This window comes from Syngnathoides biaculeatus, chromosome 3 (assembly GCF_019802595.1).
Source record: "Syngnathoides biaculeatus isolate LvHL_M chromosome 3, ASM1980259v1, whole genome shotgun sequence".
Classification (NCBI taxonomy): domain Eukaryota; kingdom Metazoa; phylum Chordata; class Actinopteri; order Syngnathiformes; family Syngnathidae; genus Syngnathoides; species Syngnathoides biaculeatus.
The window spans coordinates 28,268,547-28,290,772 of NC_084642.1; the positions used below are offsets into that span (position 1 = coordinate 28,268,547).

General features: G+C 43.8%; 1 protein-coding gene across 2 annotated transcripts in view; it reads left to right on the forward strand.

The window, feature by feature from the left end:
- The first annotated feature begins 3,344 nt into the window (after positions 1–3,344).
- Positions 3,345–22,226, forward strand: part of slc35c1 (solute carrier family 35 member C1) — a 45,183-nt gene continuing 26,301 nt past the window's right edge. The window contains exons 1-3 of one of the 2 annotated variants that reach the window (XR_009794297.1): positions 3,345–3,835; positions 4,767–4,827; positions 4,936–6,460. The gene's annotated coding sequence lies outside the window, so the exon portion shown is untranslated. Of the gene's footprint in view, positions 3,836–4,766; positions 4,828–4,935; positions 6,461–22,226 lie in introns of those variants that run through there. The other variant, XM_061815144.1, reaches the window with a different exon arrangement.

The window sequence follows — 22,226 nt, forward strand, 5'->3', positions numbered from 1 at the left end:
TGACCTCCGTTTTGCTATTTTGTTCTGTGAAGGCTTACAGGCAGTGCTGGGGCCATAATTGACCCCTCCATAGAAATTGCGTCATCTGCGTCGCTGACCAATCAGAGGCCAGAGATCTGCATAAACCACGCCCCTTCCCTCAGACAACGTTGCATGGTCCAGTATAGCTTTTGTTAGCGTTTTATCGTGTATTTGGGTTCTTTAACAATAGATATGGTTAAGAGGTGTAATCACGGACTTTGTAATAGTGACGACAGTTATCCTGAAAGGCGAGTTGGTGGAGTTCAATTCGTACCCTTTCCAAAACCGAAGACCCAGTACGAAAAATGTCTTAGATGGATCAAACTTTGTGGAAGATCGCATCATCAACTGAATCCATCTAATATCAACCGGAACAGAAGACAGAGTACGAAAAATATCTTCAATGGATCAAACTTTGTGGAAGATCGTATGATCAACTGAATCCATCTAAAATCAACTGGAACAGATATGTTTGCACGAAGGTAAGCCCTATATTTGATTTTCAATACATGTCTCATATAAATGAATTAGCAGTTCTTCGCTTGCATAACATAGCTACGTATGAATGATTGACACACTTGATCTGTGTTGAGCGATATTTTGCAATGATCTGACTGCACAAACGTGTCTCTGTTGCCGGCTAGGGAGCTAAGCTAAACCGGACTATGTTTGCACGAAGGTATGCCCTATATTTGATTTTCAATACATGTCTCATATAAATGAATTAGCAGTTCTTTGCTTGCATAACATAGCTACGTGTGAATGATTGACACACTTGATCTGTGTTGAGCGATATTTTGCGATGATCTGATTGCACAAACGTGTCTCTGTTTGTGGCTACTGAGCTAAGCTAAACCGGACTAGCGAGTCCTAAAAGCCTTCGACGTGCACCGAGACACCAAGACTGAAGGAAGGATGTTTGAGGACACTAAAGTAGTGATTGTCGTACTCGGTCGGGACTTACGTAGGTTCGGCACTAATTCAAGAATAATTATTGAGGGGAGCGCGTGACGTTACACAAAGAAAATGAGAGAAACAACTCGTAAATCAAGCCCCGCCTTCTTTTCCTTCATACGGCGGTTCACAAACGGCTATACAGATACACATACAGATTCTGCACACAAGTGTGATAGGTAACACAAAAATAGGAAAATATCAATGACAAATTCATCTTTGGGTTATAATATATTATATTATGTGGCTTCTCGGTCTTCCTCTGACTCCGGAAAGATCTCGCGCTAATATCAATGTTTTCCCCGTCGATATGCATGTAAATACCATTAAAATACCCCTCGCTGAAATACTTGAAGTCCTGCTGTCTGCTTTTCAATGATATTTCACTATTCGCTAAGAATGCGAGTGAGAAATGGTAAATCAGACAATTTTGCTCTAGTCTTTTCGTCCTGCGCCGCCATTTTTGCTCATTGTTTGTCTGAGGTTAGCACACGTGGGGTGACGTAACTTCAGGAGGCGTGGTTAAGTGCCCTGTACGGAGTGGTCAATTGTGTAAGGACTAAATCTAGTCAGGGTATAAGGAATCATTACGCTTCTTTCCTGAAACACAACTACTAATGTAATATTTCTTTTATTTACTTGTTTTTTTTTTCCCATTTTTTAACAGGTCAACCTCAAGTTTGAATGTCTTTAAGTCCAGTTCAAAAACAACTCTTTTTTTTTTTTCCTCATGCTTTTTAGAGCATGTTCACTTTTACATAATTTTTTGCATGGTACGCTTTTTTAATCATACTTTTTTCTCTCTTTGCTTTGAATGTATATACCGTAAGTTGTTTTTTCTGTTTGGCTTTATATGCTGTTAATCACACAAAGCAGATTGAGCTACCTTGTGAATGTAATGTACAATATAAAATACATTTGCTTTACATTTTGTTCCCAGTCATTGAATATTTTGTGTGTGTGGAAAAGAAAAGGCCGGCACAGTGGACAACTGGTTAGGATTGGATTTGAATTGCCAGCCCTGTCTCTGTGGAGTTTGGATGTTCTCCCTGTGGCTGCGTGGGTTTTCTACAGGCACTCCAGTTTCCTCCCACTTACCAAAAGCAAGCATGATAGGTTGATTGAAGACTAAATTGCCTGTAGGTGTGAATGTGATTGATAATGGTTCTTTGTTTATATCTGCCCTGCAAGTGGCTGGCAACCAGTTCAGGGTGTCCTCCAAATATACTGTAGTTGGGATAGGTTTCAGCATGTCTACGACCCATGTGAGGAAAAACTGATGGATGGGTGGATAGAAATAAATCATTCAGCACTTATTTTCCAAGTATTCTAAGAATATTTTCCTCATCTATCTATCCATCCATTATCTGAGCCGCTTATCCGCACAAGGGTTGCAGGGGTGCTGGAGCCTATCCTAGATATCTTCGCACAGGAGGTGGGGTACAATGAGTGAAAAGGACTGTGAATATGTGAAGAAAGGGGGGATACCACAATACACAGTATACTTAGCAAGAGAATGAATTATTTCAAGAACAATGTGCAGACTAGCACTAAGCTCCATGTAAGCATTGAATGGCATACATTGTTAAACACAGCTAACCTCAAACTGAACGTGTTCTTTCATAGGTCATGCTCTCAACATTTTTCCACTAGGAATCCTCTCAAATAATTAAGCATAACCCTTCTGAGAGATAGAGACTACTAAATACACAAGCCCTTGCTGATGTAAAAATGCTTCAGTCATTCTAAGTAGTTATTCTGTAAGTGTACTCAATAAAAATTAATTTCATTCACTTAGTGAAACAATTTTCTTTCCCATCAGTAATAATTGAGAGATTTTGTTAGTTTTCTCTCTTCACAGACTTCCAAAACTGCACTGTTTTTGTTTAGCAGTTACACAGTTTTATATCAGAGTACACTGGTGTGATTTGTCACTCAAAATCACACGAAATTAGAAAGTGATACAATAACTTAAATTGTGCAGATATAGTACTCAAATCTTGACATTGCTTGACAAAGTGGTGAAGAATCTAGAAAAATCAAATAAAGATATTTGTGATCACTGGCTGATTCGAATTATCATAAGAATGTCTTGGCAATAATAAATAGACTGTGTAGATCTGAAAAGTCTAACTGCTTTAAAGCTCAAGTGTCGTCAAATGGATGATTTTTGGTATATTATTAATGAAAACCCCACAGCCCATATGGTTCCATGTGTTTTTTTCACCACAAAACATGATTTTGACGTATACAGCTTTTTGTAACTCCTGCCATGAAAATCCTCTCAGGAATTTGTTGTCGAGAAGAAGCAGGAAGTGAAGTAAAGGACAGTACCTCCCCCTCGTGGACTCGTTTGTTTCCATTAGTTTTACTTCCGCAAAGGTAGCTCGTTTTTCCTTCGTGTTAGCCAAAATGCCGGCTCATTGCATTGCTGGACATTGCTTGAACACTCGGGAGAATGGAATTACCCTTCATAAGTTTGAAAGAGACCCTGTTCGTTGTGAAAAATGGATTGCACGGGTGCAAAGGACGAGAGCTTCGTGGGTTCCAAATAACAGGTAGGTGGGTATACAGCTACTAAAAAAAAAAAATGTTTGGGGCGGACCACGTAATCGGTCTTTCTCATAACGTAACAAAAGGTCCGCGTATGAAACGTGTCGATGTGCGCGTCGCCCAGCCAACAATGTCTCACTCAGCCTGCAACATAGCTCGGCTCCACCCCCTCCTTATATAGCACGGCGAGCCGAAACTCAGCCACACCAGCTGAAGCGCCGCGTTCGGCGGTCACATCTTCCACGAAGGCTGCGCGTCGGGCTTTGCAACGGGGGCGGCTCTGAAGAACCAGTGTAATATTGCCCAGGTAACTTCACTCGGTTGTGTGGTCTTGTCCTTTTCGAAAAGAGCTTTGGTGTCAGAAGGGGCCTCAGAAATATGCGAATGTCTCTGTTGCTCAGCTTCCATAGTAGCAGTTTCTGTAAAAAAAAAAAGTTGAGAAATCATATCAAAATAAATGAAGCATTTAGCATTGTAGGGTAAGATCATGATCCTTAACAGTGCCCAAAGATCAAGTGCCATGGTGACAGACAGACTTGACAGACATTTGACACAATTGAAGACAAATGATTTGGCCCTAGAATAGCCGTAAAACACCCAAAACTGTAGCATGTTTGGATTTGTGGGTATCTTCCATGTACATTGAGAATGGAGAGTCTTCACACTGCCTTAAAATTTTCATTCTTTGTTATGCTGCAGGCATTTGCTGAAATCATTTAAGTTAATTTCCAACCATCTATCCATTTTCTGAGCCAGTTATCTCATAAGGGTTGTGGGAGTGCTGGAGCCTATCCCAACTATAATCAAGCAGGGGGCATGGTACACCCTGGACTGGTTGCCAAGCAATTGCAGGGCACATGAAGACAGAACACAGCCACGCTCGTAATCACACCGAGGAGCAATTTAGAGTCTCCAATTAATTTTTAGGATGTGGGAGGAAACTGGAGTGCCCTGAGAAAACCCATGCAGGCATGATGAAAACATGCAAACTCAACACAGGTGGGGCCGGGATTCAAACCTCGGTACTTTGAACTGTGAGGCTGATAATGTAACTGGTCGTCCACGTGTCACCTTTGCTCAACATGTTTTTCAACAAGAATCATGTAGGGCAAAAAAAATTGCATAACATAAAATCCATTTGTATTCAGAAACAAAGATACATTTGCAAAGTCATAGTGTCAGTAAAATGGTAGCGCTTACATTATATGAAAAATAAAGTTTGTTTCATTGTCTTTTAGGTTGTTTTTATCTTTTAATGAGCCTGATAAGGCTCCACACCGCAAAAGTCATAGAGTGAAGGTCAGATCTGACTTAATGAATTGATTGTGGATTAATGCAGTATTAAATATCTAAGTAACAGGGATCGCTGGTACATTTCTCATTGTCTGCATTTGTTGGTATCCACAGGGCTCTTTGTCTTATCCGTGAAGGACTTCTCTGTGCCTGAACAGCTGGAGTGTATTTCCAATTTGTCCAAGAGTCTATTAGCACTCAATCCCAATTACCCTCACTCTAATGCATGTTGACACTCTCCAATCCACTTGCAAATCCCAAAATCTAACTTCTCCACATAAAATGTCGCCAGTAGCTGCAGCAGATGCATTTGATATTCAGTTTGACACCAAGACATTCCGGGGATGGCAGAAGAATATTGGGAAACCAAGTTGATCTTAAAAAGGTTCAGGTTGCTAGATATGTAACAAAAAGACACGAGCTTCCTTGTTCCTCAGACAAAGTAGCATTTTGATTGGCTACAGGTCACTTTCACATCACAATTCACGGAGTCGTGTAACCGGGAGTCTTTGAATGTCAGCACACATTTAGCTGATTGGTCATGCAAATTGGATATATTACAGGATAGTTGTATAAAACATAAAATAATCTTTCGTTTATCATCCTCAGTCAGGAAGAGGCAATATTGGAACAAAAACAGCCTGAATATTTTTATTTCTGAACCAGGGCTAAGACCACAGAACAAAAAATTTAAGATAATGGAGGAAAAAAATAAATCACACTTCCTCCTTTTGCTCCTGTGTGCTTATAAACACTATTCATTGTTATTGTCAGCAACCCTGACGAAGAAGGCTCAGCCCACCAATGCGCAACAAGGAGGCTGGGGAGAATCAAGACTAATGACACAATGAGGCACAGAGGACTTGATTGAAGGAAAGAAAAGGGTGATTCGTTGATAAGGTAGATCAGTGTTAACCCTCACCCAACCAGATGCAATCAATGTTGAACAAATAATACACACGCACAGAATAAAATTCTTTAAATCCATTAATATAAATCAAAACAGAACATGATAAAGCCCGATAAAACAAAATTAAGCAATTTCTCCTGGGATCGTAGATGAAATATTTTTGTTGATACACTGCATCAATCCCAAAGTCACTATTACACTGAGCAGAAAAAGACTGGGCTTCACTGTGAAAATAATTCTACATGCACATCAATACGATCTACTCTGTTATCTTACAATGATTTACATTATCCACATGAACATTTGGCAGAGCACAAACACTTGCAATCTGTATGGAAATGTTTGTGCCATGTGAAGGGAAGTAAGATGCACAGAAAATCAAGCACACCAATTTGGAAAATGTGTATTGGAATTTGGAGGAATCAGTACCAATTCTTGCCATTAATACTGTTCTGTTGTTGTATAATAACTTTTCAATTTTCATTTTTTTAAATGTGACGTGCTACATTGAAAATTGCTCGATTAGAATGTTGAATTAATTTTGAAACCAATCAGAGGTGCTTTTACTGATACAGCTGTGGTTTAAGAAGTCTGTCTTGATTTCCTAAACTTGATTCTTCACTGAATGATCAAAGGGAAGCTTATGTAATACAGCCCACTCTCGAGTCATTGTTTATTGTTTGAACACATTCATGCATAATGTATTACTATAACATTTGAATAAATAGTCATGCGAATCTAAATTTGTTTGGTGTCTACTCAGGTGTATTCATTTTTCAAAACAAACTTCCCATAATTGTTTTCACGAAATTAAAATATGCGCAATATCCAGTATTAGCGAGGTAGTGCTGAAGACATCAGAGACACAAGCCTCCTGGTTTTCATAGGTACATATTTCAATTCATGTTTTATTCAGGATTTGATAATAAATGCCCACTTAAATATTAAGCAAGCGGTATTGTTTTGTAATGGAAAAAACCTTCCTTCAAATGCGACTTTTTAGTCCACTCTCTGATTTTTTCTCAGATACAAACATTATGGATTATTTATTGTCTTCACCAAAAGTATATATACACTGTATTTTCACACATATCATCAATAGATTATTTCTGTCACGAACGAGGCTCGAGGGTGGACCCAAATGCACGACTCCAGAGGCAAGCAGGTAGTGTACAGAAAGCCCTTATTCGGTCCGTGGTCAATGATCAGCGAGTCAGTCAGGAAAAGCAGCAGTATCAGAAGAGGCAGGCTTACTAGGATGGTCAGGGAACAGGAGAGGGTCGGTACACGGGAGGTCAGGTATACGGGAGTGCAGGAAGGAGGCATGGGAATCAACGATCTGGCGGAGGACAAGTTGTCCACCGTGTCCTATAAGAACCGGGTGTAATCAGCCGAAACAGGGTGCAGGTGTGTGCCGACTAATTGGGTGCCCACGCCCAGCCTGAGCATGTCAGTAACCCCCCCTCAATGGCCGGCTCCCGACGGCCCAGGAGCATCTGGATGGGCCGCGTGGAACTCATTGATGAGGGAGGTGTCCACAATGAAGCGCGAGGGGATCCAAGAGCACTCTTCCGGTCCGTATCCCTCCCAATCCACCAGGTACTGGAACCCCCTTCCTCTGCGGCGTGAAGAGAGCAACCGGCGCACTGTGTTTACCGGCCCGCCATCCACGAAGCGGAGGGGCGGGGGGTGGGGGGTGGGGGTGTTGGCTGGAGGAACCAGCGGCGAAGGACAATCTGGGCGTAGTCTGCTGACGTGGAACGTAGGGTGCACCCTCATCAACCTGGGTAGCCTAAGTGATACGGCAACCGGGTTAATGATTTTGGTGATCGGGAACGGACCAACGAACCTGGGAGCAAGTTTGTGGGACTCCATCCGCAGCAGGAGATCCTTGGTGGAGAGCCACACTCGCTGCCCCACCCTGAGTTCTGGTGCGGCTCTCCTCTCGCGGTCCGCTGCGGACTTGTAGATGTTGCCCATGCGCAGCGGCGTCCTCCGGGCTGCCTCCCAGGTCCGTTTCCAGCGTCGTACCACTGCCAGGGCCGACGGCACCGCAGAGTCTTTGGCCAATGAGGGAAACAGAGAGGGAGGATAGCCGTGCACACCGTGGAGTGGAGCCATACCTGTTGAGGCGGGGCGTACGGAGTTGTGGCCGTACTCAACCCATTTGAGGTACTGGCTCCACGTGCTCTGGTCCCTAGATGCTAAGCATCGAACTCCGGTCTCTAATTCCTGATTTACCCGCTCTGTTTGGCCGTTAGACTCTGGATGATGGCCCGAAGTTAGACTGGCCGAAGCGTCGATGAGGGTGCAGAATTCCTTCCAGAAGCGGGCGCTGAATTCCGGGCCTCTGTCCAAGACAATATCCCGGGGAACCTGTGGTAACGGACGACCTCGTCCAACACCAGCTGGGCTGTCTGATTGGCTGACGGGATCTTCCGAAGTGGCACAAAGTGAACCATCTTGGAGAATCGGTCCACTACAGACAGCACAACTGCGTTTTCCTGAAAGGGCAGTAGGCCGGTGACGAAGTCCAACGCGATGTGTGACCATGGGCGGAAAGGAATGGACAGAGGCCACAACTCACCCACCGGTCGTAAACAGGACGTCTTATTGGCCGCACACACCGGGCAGGCATTGACGAATTCCTTCACGTCTTTGCTGAGGTTGGGCCACCAGAACCTTTGCTCGACCACAGAACGAGTTTTTGCCATACCCGGGTGGCAGACCGTCTTGTTCGAATGGGCCCAATTGACGACGTCTCCCTGAAGTGATGGAACGACGAATAGGCGATCAGACGTAAAATCCGCGGGCGGCGGCGTCTCTCCCAGGGCCTCCTTCACCTGCGACTCGACCGCCCAGGTGAAGCCGGACAGAAAGCATGCCTCTGGCTGGATAGGAGCCGCTACTGAGGCCGTGCGCTCCCCCTCATGGAGCTGTGAGAGGGCGTCCGGCTTGTCGTTCTTGGAACCTGGGCGGAAGGACAGAGTGAAGCGGAAGCGGGTGAAGAAGAGAGCCCACCTGGCCTGGCGGGCGTTCAACCGCTTTGCGGTCCTCAGGTACTCCAGGTTTTTGTGGTCGGTGAGGACCACGAACGGTACTTGTGAGCCCTCCAGCCAGTGCCGCCACTCCTCCATAGCCATCTTGACCGCCAGCAGTTCGCAATCCCCCACGTCGTAGTTTCTCTCTGCCGTGGTTAGCTTCCTAGACAGGAACGCACACGGGTGGATCCTTCCGTCTTTGGGACTCCTCTGCGACAAAATGGCTCCGATTCCCGAGTCCGATGCGTGCACCTCCACCACGAACTGGCAATCTGGATCCAGGATATTGAGGATGGGTGCAGTACTGAAACTTGCCTTAAGTTTATTGAAGGCCTCCTGGAAGGTCCTGGACAATTCGAAAACCTTGTGCGGAGAGGTGAGGGCATGCAGAGGGGCGGCCACAGCGCTGAAGTTCCGAATGAACTTTCTTTAGAAATTTGCAAAGCCAATGAACCTCTGCACGTCCCTCCTGCTGGCGGGGGTGGGCCACCGAAGCACCACGTCGATCTTCCCGGGATCCATCCGTATCTCCCCTTCTGCCAGGATGAAGAAAGGACACGGATGCTCTGTGGAACTCGCACTTCTCCCATTTCACGAACAGTTGGTGCTGCAAGAGACGCTGGAGCACCTCTCTGACCTATCGGATATGCAAGGTCAAATCTGCTGAGAAGATGAGAATGTCGTCAAGATATACAAATACGTTTTTGTTCAGGAACTCCCGAAGCAAGTCATTAATAAAGTTTTGGAAGACGGCCGGGGCATTGGTCAATCCGAAGGGCATCACAAGATACTCATAATGCCCCATGGGAGTGTTGAAAGCTGTCTTCCATTCGTGGCCCTCCCGGATCCGCACCAGATAATACGCGCTGCGCAAGTCCAGTTTGGTGAAGATCCGGGCTCCTTGGAGGAGTTCAAATGCCGTAGCGATTAAGTGCAAGGGGTACCTGTTCTTGACCGTGATGTCATTCAATCCTCGGTAGTCGATGCAGGGTCGTATAGTGGAATCCTTCTTCTTAACGAAAAAAAACCCTGCACCGGCTGGTGAGGACAACGGGCGAATGAGTCCGGTTGCCAGCGACTCCTCGACGTAATCCCTCATTGCCTGGTGCTCCAGTCCTGTCAAAGAGAACAGTATCCCTCTGGGAGGTGAGGTGCCAGGGAGGAGTTTGATAGCACAGTCATAAGGCCGATGTGGCGGCAGAGATTTTGCCTTGAACTCAGAAAAAAAAAAACTTCGTTTAAATCATGGTAGCAAGAGGGCACCGTGGCTAATTCGGAAGCGGTACTTAGTTCAGCAACTTGAATCCCTCCGCCCTTCCGAGCGGCGAGACACTGCTTGTGACAGTCCTCACCCCATGCCATTATCCGACCCGTGACCCAGTCAATGTGAGGTTTTTGTCTCTTGAGCTACGGGCTCCCCAGGATTATATCACTGCAGCTAGAGTTAAATACGTGGAAACTAATGCATTCCGTGTGCGTGTCCGGAAAGTCCCTACGTAAGGTTTGTGTGCGCTGTGAAACCCGGCAGAGGAACTTGCCGTTGGCGGCGTAAGCGATACGAAGACGCTGTGTGGGGAAGGTCGCCGCACGCCTCAACCACACGGGGATTTATTAGGTTAGCGTCTGAACCGGAGTCAATGAAAGTGGTCACTAGGCATGTGTGAGAGTCCATTCCTACGTTGAGGTGCAAAAACGACTGCCCTGACTAAGCAACAGTATACCACACACTCACCGGCGTAGAGATCCTAATGTCGGAGCGCTTCGGTCAAACCGGGCAGCGGGCGATTAAGTCTCCAAGATGACCACAGTAGAGACAACGCCCTTCTTGTCGCCGGCGTAAGTGCTCCTCCGCTGGGCTGCCGAGCCCCTCCACTTCCATGGGTTCTGACGTAGTAAGCAGCGTGGGCGGCCGGGAAGTGACCGGGCTGAGCCTCTACGTCTCCTCCTCGGTCATGCCGTCCATCTGCCTCTGCACGGCCAAGTGCTGATCCTCCTTGAGGCCAGTGCAATGAGGGCGTCCAGCGAAGGAGGAAGATCCACGGCAATGAGGTGACCACGGATCTGTGGGGAAAGTCCCTGGTAGAAGGCATCATGGAGAGCCTCCTCGTTCCACCAGCTCTCGGCGGCCCGGATCCGGAATTCGATAGCGTAGTCTGACACGCGGCGACGGCCTTGAGTGCGAATTGTCATGAGTGCGTACTGGAATACTTGGGTCAGCGCGCAGACGAACGTCGTCCATGAACGGCAGATCTCCGAGTTGCCACTCCATTCTGCCGTGGCCCACGCCTCCGCCCTTCCCGTCATGTGGGAAATGACAAATATGATCCGGGAGCAGTCCATGGGAAAAGCGAACGCTTGCAGTTCAAAATGGAGGTCGCACTGCGCAAGGAAGGGCTTAACGTTGCCCGAGTGGCCTGAGAAACGTTCCGGTCGGGAGAGCGGAGTTATGGTGGCACGTGGGGATTCCATGACAGGCGGAACAGGTGGACTCAGAGCGACAGGCGGAGTGACCATCGTCGGCGTAGCAGCCGCGCTAGCTTTGGATGCTAGCCACAGCTCCAGCCGGGCACAGATCTCATGGAGATGTTGATTTGTCACCTGAAGAGCAGCCTCCTGCTCCGCCAGACGTCTGCTCTGGAACTGTAATGAGAGGAGGATGGCTTCGGAGTCGGCTGGGTCCATGTTGTGGCCAGATCGTTCTGTCACGAACGAGGCTCGAGGGTGGACCCAAATGCACGACTCCAGAGGCAAGAAGGTAGTGTACAGAAAGCCCTTATTCGGTCTGTGGTCAATGATCAGCGAGTCAGTCAGGAAAAGCAGCATTATCAGAAGAGGCAGGCTTACTAGGATGGTCAGGGAACAGGCGAGGGTTGGTACACAGTAGGTCAGGTATACGGGAGTGCGGGATCGAGGCATGGGAATCAACGATCTGGCGGAGGACTAGTTGTCCCCTTTGTCCTATAAGTACCGGGTGTAATCAGCCAAAACAGGGTGCAGGTGTGTGCCGACTAATTGGGTGCCCACGCCCAACCTGAGCAGGATGCCAGGAGCATGACAGTTTCCAAGGAAATGATGACTGTACAATACAACAATGGAGAGTTTTGTCTATGTGTATTGTTGGTTTGTACTTTGTATTACAAGTACTATTGAATCATTTATGGTCTGATCTTTTCAGGAGTTTTACACTACTGTATACCAACTGATAAGGGATCAAATAAAATAAAAGAATAAATGTTGCTTTTTTTTGGGAACATGGGGGTCCAGTGCATTAATGCTTCAAATCATGGAAGTTTTCTGTTTTTTTTTTAATTCACCATTTATTCACCATTTCTTTCATAGTTGCTGTTCTATATGTGTGATATTTACACGGCATGAAAATGTCCTGCCAATATTCCACCTTCAGATAATAAAAGTTCAGATGACACTTACAAAGTGAGAGTGTAAGTGAGAATTGGGCGTGGGTGTGATGTTTCACACTTATTACATTCACTGCTCCTCGGGTCGTGTACTTAAAGCAATGTCTGATAAGTGTTCTATATGTCATAAAAGACACTGGAGCTAAATATATCGTGCATTTAATTGTCTTAATGCAAGATGCCATGGCACTGTGTAAAACATGCCCATAATACACCACATTTGCTGGGCATTGTGCAAGGAGCAAAACTGACATGTGGATGTCATGAGATCACATACTACTATATGTGATAAGATATTAAAGACCCGGTAGAGAAAAATACATGCAAGTATCTCATCTGATGTCTGTCTGTGTGAGAGGCACAAAAATTAGCAGGGAATCATTTTGTATAATTAATCTGCGTGGTTGAGTAAGGTAGGGCCATACTGAAAATCTGAAGTACCTTTTATTTGTTTTAATAAGACAGGACATGGGAGTGGCAATGACTTAGTCACATTTGCACCCTAATTTCTGAATGGTGCAGCAGCAAAAAAAAATAAGAGGGTGCATAGAGGTGTCCAGTCATTTAAGGAAGAAAAAACTATTTTGTGACTTGAAAATAGATACATGATTTTATCGTGGTCTCTAAAACGGAGCTCGTGAATTGCGAGCACACTTCATTTCATTGGTCCTGTCCATGGGCATATGCACACACAAGCATTTGAAATGCGGACTGCTCTTACAGAAAATTTTGTGGCATATATGGAATTTGTTCCAAATGCTAATACAACAGCAACTATATAGGAACATTTTGGATTCAATCCATATGAATGTGGCCATCCAGCTAACAGCAACAAGCTGGTATATCAAGTTTGTATGAAGTCCTAACAAAGACAACAAAATTTAAAACCTCAAAGTGAACAAAACCATCACACCTCATTTCTTCATCTGTAAATAAAAAAAAACATGGTGGGATAATTTCCATTTCCCGTCATCTTTCAATGATGAAACCTTCCATCCACCAGACAATTTCCTGATCCGCTTATCCTCACAAGGGTCACAGGAGTGCTAGCACCTATCAAAGCCGATCTGAGCAAGAGGCAGGATACAGCCGAGCTGGTTGCCAGCCAATTGCAAGGCACATACTTTATAAACAAATAACCTTTAGCACTCACATTCAAACATTTGGGCAATTTAGAGTCTTCCATCAACCATAGCATGAATGTTTTGTGGATGTGGGAGGAAACCAGAGTACCCGGTGAAAATCCACGCAGACACAAGGTGAACATGCAAACTTCACACAGAACCCTGGTCCTCAGAATTGTGAAGCGGATGCTCTAACCAGTCACGCTACCATGCCACTATTTACCTTTGCAGAATAATGCAAATACAAATACAACAGTGTATATGGTGCATATATATACTCAAATTATATACAGTACAGCGTACACACTATTGTAAACAATTTACCGGGAAAAAAATTACAAGAGAAAACTGGGATCCCAGACGTGAATAGTTCGTGATGGACCTCTCAAGGATGTGAAACGTTTATGCAGTATGAAGAACACTAAAGTACTGTGTTTTACCAATTACACAGTGTCTGATATCTCTATAAAAAATCCTGAATATCCCTAATCAGCACCCAATAGTGAAATGTCATTATATACACAGGGGCCCTGGGCATTCTCAAGCAGCAATCAGACGTTCTGAAGCGAGATTTTATTGATCTCCGGACTAAAGTGCAATGTTTGGATGCCGAGGTTTTTATAAGTGGACGTGTCCAAATTGGACAATTTGGAGATGAACATTTCTCAAGGCTCTGTCAATTAAATAAGTAGCTAAGTGAAGTCTGTACTGTACTATCCCTGACTTTCATTGACAAATACTGTGTTTTTTTGGGGAGCGCAGACATCTTTACAAAGCAGACAATTTCTGTCTAAAAAGACAAGATGAAATGATTTTGTGGTGAGGTGTCTTAAAAAAGAACAACATTATCATTGACCTTTGTGTTTCTTCTATCCTTATGCCATGTGTGTCTATGTTGAAGGTTAAGAAGATATTTCTTCCATCTCTTCCAGAATTTGTTTCCCAAAAATTGTACCTGTCACCATATTTTGCGTAGGTAAAGATGTATGGACTGACGAGAAGGTGCCAGTATGATGCTTGACTTCATTGTGGAAATGCGATTCGGCATTAAAGGTTCAGCCTTGTTGGATCATTTAATTGCTCTTTTGTGAGAGTTCTGCCATTTACAGTTGGCATCATTTCATAAGAAAGGCACAGAGAGGTACTTTTCAAGTCATTTTGCTGACTGATCAAGAATTGATATGAGAACACGTCTGATAGTTCTTATTTGCCTTTCCAGACGCCTCCCTTGTGACTAGAGGAATGAATGTTCATCACAAACTCACATCCATGTTCCTTCATTTGCTTTAAAAGTCCATGTCTTTTATTTTCTCAATGAACTCTGTTTAAGCGCCTACTAAGTTGGTGCTTTGATCACATCTCAACTGTCTCAAATTTACATATTTTGCAGTGCATGCACCCAGTGCATTGATGAAAGTATCCATGCTTGGGTCATAAAGAATTTCCAAGTGTATGGCTCCCTTTTCTACCTTAAAGAGTAGGGCATTTCATAATGACCGAATTGTATGTTTAATTCCATGTCTCATTTTTATCAAGAACTTTCGATCTTCCCAAGAACGCAAGTCGTCTTCTCCCTTTTTATTGAAATTAGTTGTGGGCAAGTGAGAAATGCAGCCCTATGGGGGCACAAACCAGTGCAATCTGTAGGCCGGTCCCAAGCCCGGATAAATGCAGAGGGTTGCGTCAGGAAGGGCATCCGGCGTAAAAACTGCCAAACAAATATGAGCGTTCATCTAAAGAATCCCATACCGGATCGGTCGTGGCCCGGGTTAACAACGCCCGCCCCCGGCACTGCTAACCTACAGGGCGTCGGTGGAAATTCAGCTACTGTGGGTCGAAGACAAAGAAGAGGAGGAAACCGGATCCAGCGTCAGAAGAAAAAGAGGAATGCACAGAGCCTACAACTGAGTGTAGGGACTTTGAATGTTGGGACTATGACAGGAAAAGCACAGGAGTTGGTTGACATGATGATTAGGAGAAAGGTTGATATTCTGTGCATCCAAGAGAGCAGGTGGAAAGGTAGTAAGGCTACAAGTTTGGGAGCAGGGTTTAAATTATTCTACCACGGAGTAGATGGGAAGAGAAATGGAGTAGGGGTTATTTTAAAGGAAGAGCTGGCTAAGAATGTCTTGGAGGTAAAAAGAGTATCAGATCGAGTGATGAGACTAAAATTTGAAATTGAGGGTGTTATGTATAATGTGGTTAGCGGCTATGCACCACAGGTAGGATGTGACCTAGAGTTGAAAGAGAAATTCTGGAAGGAACTAGATGAAGTAGTTCTGAGCATCCCAGACAGCGAGAGAGTTGTGATTGGTGCAGATTGTAATGGACATATTGGTAAAGGAAACAGGGGCGATGAAGAAGTGATGGGTAAGTACGCCATCCAGGAAAGGAACTTTGAAGGGCAGATGGTGGTGGACTTTGCAAAAAGGATGGAGATGGCTGTAGTGAACACTTATTTCCAGAAGAGGGAGGAACATATAGTGACCTACAAGAGCGGAGGTAGAACCACGCAGGTAGATTATATTTTGTGCAGACGATTTAATCTGAAGGAGGTTACTGACTGTAAAGTAGTGGTAGGGGAGAGTGTAGCTCGACAGCATAGGATGGTGGTGTGTAGGATAACTCTGGTGGTGGGTAGGAAGATTAAGAAGACAAATGTAGAACAGAGAACTGTGCGGTGGAAGCTGAGAAAGGAAGAATGTTGTGGGGCCTTTCAGAAAGAGGTAAGACAGGCTCTCGATGGACAGCAGAAGCTCCCGGAAGACTGGACGACGACAGCCAAGGTGATCAGAGAGACAGGCAGGAGAGTACTTGGTGTGTCATCTGGTAGGAAAGGGGAGAAGGAGACTTGGTGGTGGAACCCCAAAATACAGGGAGTCATACAAGGAAAGAGATTAGCGAAGAAGAAGTGGGATACTGAGAGGACTGAGGAGAGGCGAAAGGAGTACATCGAGATGCGACGTAGGGCAAAGGTAGAGGTGGCAAAGGCTAAACAAGAGGCATATGAAGACATGTACACCAGGTTGGACACGAAAGAAGGAGAAAAGGATCTCTACAGGTTGGCCAGACAGAAGGATAGAGATGGGAAGGATTAAGGATAGAGATGGAAATGTGTTGACTGGTGCCGGTAGTGTACTAAATAGATGGAAAGAATACTTTGAGAAGTTGATGAATGAAGAAAATGAGAGAGAAGGAAGAGTTGAAGAGGCAAGAGTGAAGGACCAGGAAGTGGAAATGATTACTAAGGGGGAAGTCAGAAAGGCACTACAAAGGATGAAAAATGGAAAGGCAGTTGGTCCTGATGACATACCGGTAGAGGTATGGAAGCAATTTGGAGAGATGGCTGTGGAGTTTTTGACCAACTTATTCAACAGAATACTAGCGGGCGAAAAGATGCCTGAAGAATGGAGGAAAAGTGTTCTAGTTCCCATTTTTAAGAACAAAGGGGATGTTCAGAGCTGTGGGAACTATAGAGGAATAAAGTTGATGAGCCACACAATGAAGTTATGGGAAAGAGTAGTGGAGGCTAGACTCAGGACAGAAGTAAGTATCTGCGAGCAACAGTATGGTTTCATGCCTAGAAAGAGTACCACAGATGCATTATTTGCCTTGAGGATGCTCGTGGAAAAGTACAGAGAAGGTCAGAAGGAGCTACATTGTGTCTTTGTGGATCTAGAGAAAGCCTATGACAGAGAACCAAGAGAGGAACTGTGGTACTGCATGCGTAAGTCTGGTGTGGCAGAGAAGTATGTTAAAATAGTACAGGACATGTATGATGGCAGCAGAACAATGGTGAGGTGTGCCTTAGGTGTGACAGAGGAATTTAAGGTGGAGGTGGGACTGCATCAGGGATCAGCTCTGAGCCCCTTCCTGTTTGCAGTGATAATGGATAGGCTGACAGATGAGGTTAGACTGGAATCCCCTTGGACCATGATGTTCGCAGATGATATTGTCATATGCAGTGAAAGCAGGGAGCACGCAGAGGAACAATTGGAAAGATGGAGACATGCACTGGAAAGGAGAGGAATGAAGATTAGCCGAAGTAAAACAGAATATATGTGCGTGAATGAGAAAAGTAGAGGGGGAAGAGTGAGGCTACAGGGAGAAGAGATAGCGAGGGTGGACGACTTCAAATACTTGGGGTCAACAATACAGAGCAATGGAGAGTGTTGTCAGGAAGTGAAGAAACGGGTCCAAGCAGGTTGGAACAGCTGGCGAAAGGTGTCTGGTGTGTTATGTGACAGAAGAGTGTCTGCTAGGATGAAGGGCAAAGTTTACAAAACAGTGGTGAGGCCGGCCATGATGTACGGATTAGAGACGGTGGCACTGAAGAAACAACAGGAAGCTGAACTGGAGGTGGCAGAAATGAAGATGTTGAGGTTCTCGCTCGGAGTGACCAGGTTGGATAGGATTAGAAATGAGCTCATTCGAGGGACAGCCAAAGCTGGATGTTTTGGAGACAAGATTCGAGAGAGCAGACTTCGATGGTTTGGACATGTTCAGAGGCGAGAGAGTGAGTATATTGGTAGAAGGATGCTGAGGATGGAGCTCCAGGCAAAAGGGCGAGAGGAGACCAAGAGAAGGTTTATGGATGTGGTGAGGGAAGACATGAGGGCAGTTGGGGTTCGAGAGGAAGATGCAGGAGATAGGCTAAGATGGCAAAAGATGACACGCTGTGGCGACCCCTAACGGGACAAGCCGAAAGGAAAAGAAGAAGAAGAAGTTGTGGGCAAGTGAGGCCTCATGAAAAATATATGTATATATAAAATATATATACATAAAATATTCAGATGTTTGCCCCGATACTCGAAAACACAATCCAGATCAACCCAAAGAATAAATGCAAATTATACATTAATGTTGTTAAAGAGTTACAGCCATGCGACCCTGAGAACGCCTGATCTTGTCAGATTTCGGAAACTGTGGCCCTGGTTAGTATTTGGATAGGAGACGTCCTGGGAATACCAGGTGCTGTAAGCTTCTATCCCCAGCTAAATGCAGAGGGGTTGCATCAGTAAGGCCATCCAGCATAGAACTGTGCCAAACAAATATGCGTTCATCTAAGATTGACACGCTGTGGCGACCCCTAACGGGACAAGCTGAAAGGAAAAGAAGAAGATATATTAATGTTGTTAAAGGTTCATTTAAAGCTTTGGGCTGTTTAAAACGTTCCTAACTGGATTGGAGATCCTTTCAATTTTGCAAATGATCATTGCGTGTGAAGTCAGAAACATTCAGAAACATTTTTGTGTCCTTGGGTGTGTTGCTTTGTGTCTGTGTGTGTTCAGGTGTGTGTGGGGCACAGGCTGTTACACACAAATACAGGCAAAGGACAGATTTCAAGTACTTAAAATTGAGTTATTACCGTTGTTGCAAAGAATTGAAATTATATATTAAAATTTGTACAAGACTATAACCATTTTGACAAACAATGAATGTACATATTTAATGCGTATCTTAGACAGTACCTTACATCTTTGACCTATACTAAGTTTGCAGTGTTTTTTGTTTTGTGTTTAGAACTGTTGCTTGTGTATAAGACGATAGTCTGTATTCTTTTTAAAAATGCACAGATGTTTCTCTCTCCCTCTTTCTCTTTCGCTCCCTTCCACAAACATTTTCCCTGTTCGCAGCAGAAAGAGTTTTTAAAAAAAATGCACAGATGCTGTTGGGCATTCTACTGTAAATGAATTAAACTGATGATGAACCTTTCAATGCATTTCATTTCTTTAAACACCTCATCTGTTCGAGGTCAAAATGTTGGAGAATATGGTTTATACATATTTAGGAAAGTAAATATCGATGTGATTATTATTTTCTTACAGGCAATGTTTTAGAACACCCCTCACACCATTTTTCCAGCGTTTTTGTATTGAAATTATAGTAGTTCTAGTCTAATAAAAAACTTGAAATGGCACAAATTAAGATTAGAGGTGAAATCCATCCATCCATTATCCAAGACACTTATCCTCACAAGGGTCACAGGAGAGCCGGAGCCTATCCCAGCGAGCTTCAGGGTAAAGGCGGACTACACCCTGAACCGATCCCCAGTCAGTCGCAGGGCAGATATCGAAATCATCACTGAATCGATCCCACACTGCCTGCACCAAAATCAGGCGTGTGTACCACTACATCATCAGTGAAGTGCCAGAACTTTAAAAAAAAAAAACAACTAAAAACAAAAAGAAAGTAAGGTTACACAACCTTGAATTATTATTATTTTTTTTAGAATACATAAAGGCACAATCTTCAGACTTGCACCAAAAGGATCTGGTTTGGGACGAACTGGTCAAGAATGTGGAAGCAAAGCCCACTACGAGTGTTTCACATTTATAGTAAGTTCTGTAACAGAGTTGAGAAGACCTTTCTGAAGTATAAAAGATTTCCATTGTGGGAAAAATGCCATGGAGGTGATCAACTGTTATATTTGTTTTCAGTTTAGAAAAATATTTTGTTTGTATATTGATTCCATAATCAGTATGGAGTGAAGTGTGAAATTGGCCAATTGCTCACAAGCTTTCCTCCCTAGAGAAGTTGTATGCGGTGAAGAAGATCAACAACGTTTTGAAGAAGATGAACAACGTTTTGCACAGAAAAGAGATCTGGGTGGGAGTACTGTGAGCTATGGCTATCCACTTGAAAACTGCAATGATGTGTTTTGAGTAAGCCATCGGATCATTTTTAGACAAGTGAAGCCTGAACCCAAACCTTCATTGAAACTAAAGCAAGAAGTTAATTTTGCATGTTGAACTTCGATTGAAATGAAAATGATTTCTCTTGATGATGGTAAAGCACTGGAGTTTGACTTCAATCAGTATGGGCAAATGATGCTGAGACTTTGAAGCTTGTGTCACTCTTCCTGAAGCGCAGTTATTCGAAACTCTATGTCGGACCTTGTATTAAAACACCAGTGTCACGTGCCCAAAGACATTTGAAGCTTCGAATGTCATCGCTGTTTCACTTTTCGCCCAATTCCTTCATAATGTTTTGAAGCTTTACATTGGGTCATGGCATTTCTACACATTCTGAGCCAATGACAGCTTGACAGAATTGACACACTAGCGATACATCATTGATATACCATTGAGGAGATAGAGATTTGGAGAGTGAGAGTACTTTGGCAAGTCAACTCTACAAGTCTCCAAAATTACAAACCATTATCTTTAAAGAGTTTCCTTAAAAACATCACACACACATGCACACACCAGTGTTCTCAGTCTGTAGAAAATCCTGCAACTGTGCGCTGCTAGCCAATTTATAAGCTGCTCCCCCAGTGTTCCACCATGCACTTTAATTTAGAGCTCCAGTGGTCAGAACAAAATTGTGTGACCTGGTTATCCTAAGCTGCAACTCAGGGGTGTTTTTACTCCATTTTAAAAATAAAAGAAGAAAATCCTTTTTATGTATCCTCTTTGCTCAATCTGCGTCAAGCTAATAGAAGTGAAAAAACATTATTGCAAGATGATAACTGCCAGAAGATGAACAATTTTTGCAAGATACAAAGAGAAACCATTAGCTAAAGCGAAACTAATTTACCTGCTTTTGAAATGTTGGCTGTTTTGTAAGGATTTTGTCACACATTAAGGTTACATACTGGGCTTGTTCCATCTTACATAAAAACATCCCCCATGAATTTGAGCCATAAATCAATTGGAGCTTGAAAGTGGTTTTGAGATTCTGGAATATGGAATGTAAGATTTACATTGGAGTCCAAATCATAATTTAGTGTGATCTATGGCTCATCATGGTTAAAATTGGGAGTTGTTTGCATTTCTTTATAGTGAATACGGTACTTGGAGAAAAAGTGTGTTTCATTTCACAAGTTTTAGAAATTGTATCGTTTGAGACTACTTGAATCGACTTTACAGTTTGTTTGTTTGTTTGTTGTGTGTTTGTTTCTTGGGAAGCCACCTGCCTGAATTGACCATCCCTTTTTGGCCTCAGCCTACCTGTCCCCAGCTGAAGAAGCTCTCTTTCACCCTTGTCACGTTTTTTTTATTCTTTTTTTGGGGGGGTCAGATATACTGTGCTGGTATGGATCGAAAATTGGCAAAAAATACAAAACATGAAAATGCAAATTCATACCAGCATGTTGCCCAACAATTACTTTAAAAATATGACTTGTAAAATAACATCCATCCATCTATTTTCTGACCCGCTTATCCTCATGAGGGTCACAGGACTGTTGGAGCTTTCCCAGCTGTCAATGGGCTCTCGGCAGGGTACACCCTGAACTTGCCAGCCAATCGTAGGGCACATAGAGAGAAACAACCCCACTCACAATCACACCAAGGGGCAACTTAGAGGTTCCGATTAATGCATATTTTTGGGATGTGGGAGGAAATCAGTGTGACCAGAGAAAACCCACGCAGGCATGGAGAGATCATGCAGACTCCACACAGGCGGTGTCTGGATTTGAACCCCAGTCCTCAGAACTGTGATGCCACTGCTCTACAAGCGTTTCACCGTTGATGCCTGTAAAACAACAAACTAAGGAAAATTTAACCTAAAAAAATGGTCTTAAATTAACTTTCCATGTATGAAATAGGATAATAGGCTAGATTACTATAACTTGATATTGATCTTCAAAAGGGGGATTCACCCACATTTATTAGGATCTTTCATTATTCAAATACAGGGTGACTTCTTCCGATTTACATTCTTATCTTCATTGCTGGGCTGACTTTCCATATTGCTTTACCTCCATGCTCCTTCTGAATGCTCGCAACCCTCTCGACAGCAAGGTTAAAACCAATATTTGAAACAAAATATAAATGTTAAACAATGTTTGTATAAAATGGACTCATTCCTCTGCTAATGTTGCAACAAGTCACTTTGTGGATGTGGAGGGTCATGCAAATACATTTTCTCAATGCTACATTAATATCCTCATGAAACAAATAGACAAAGC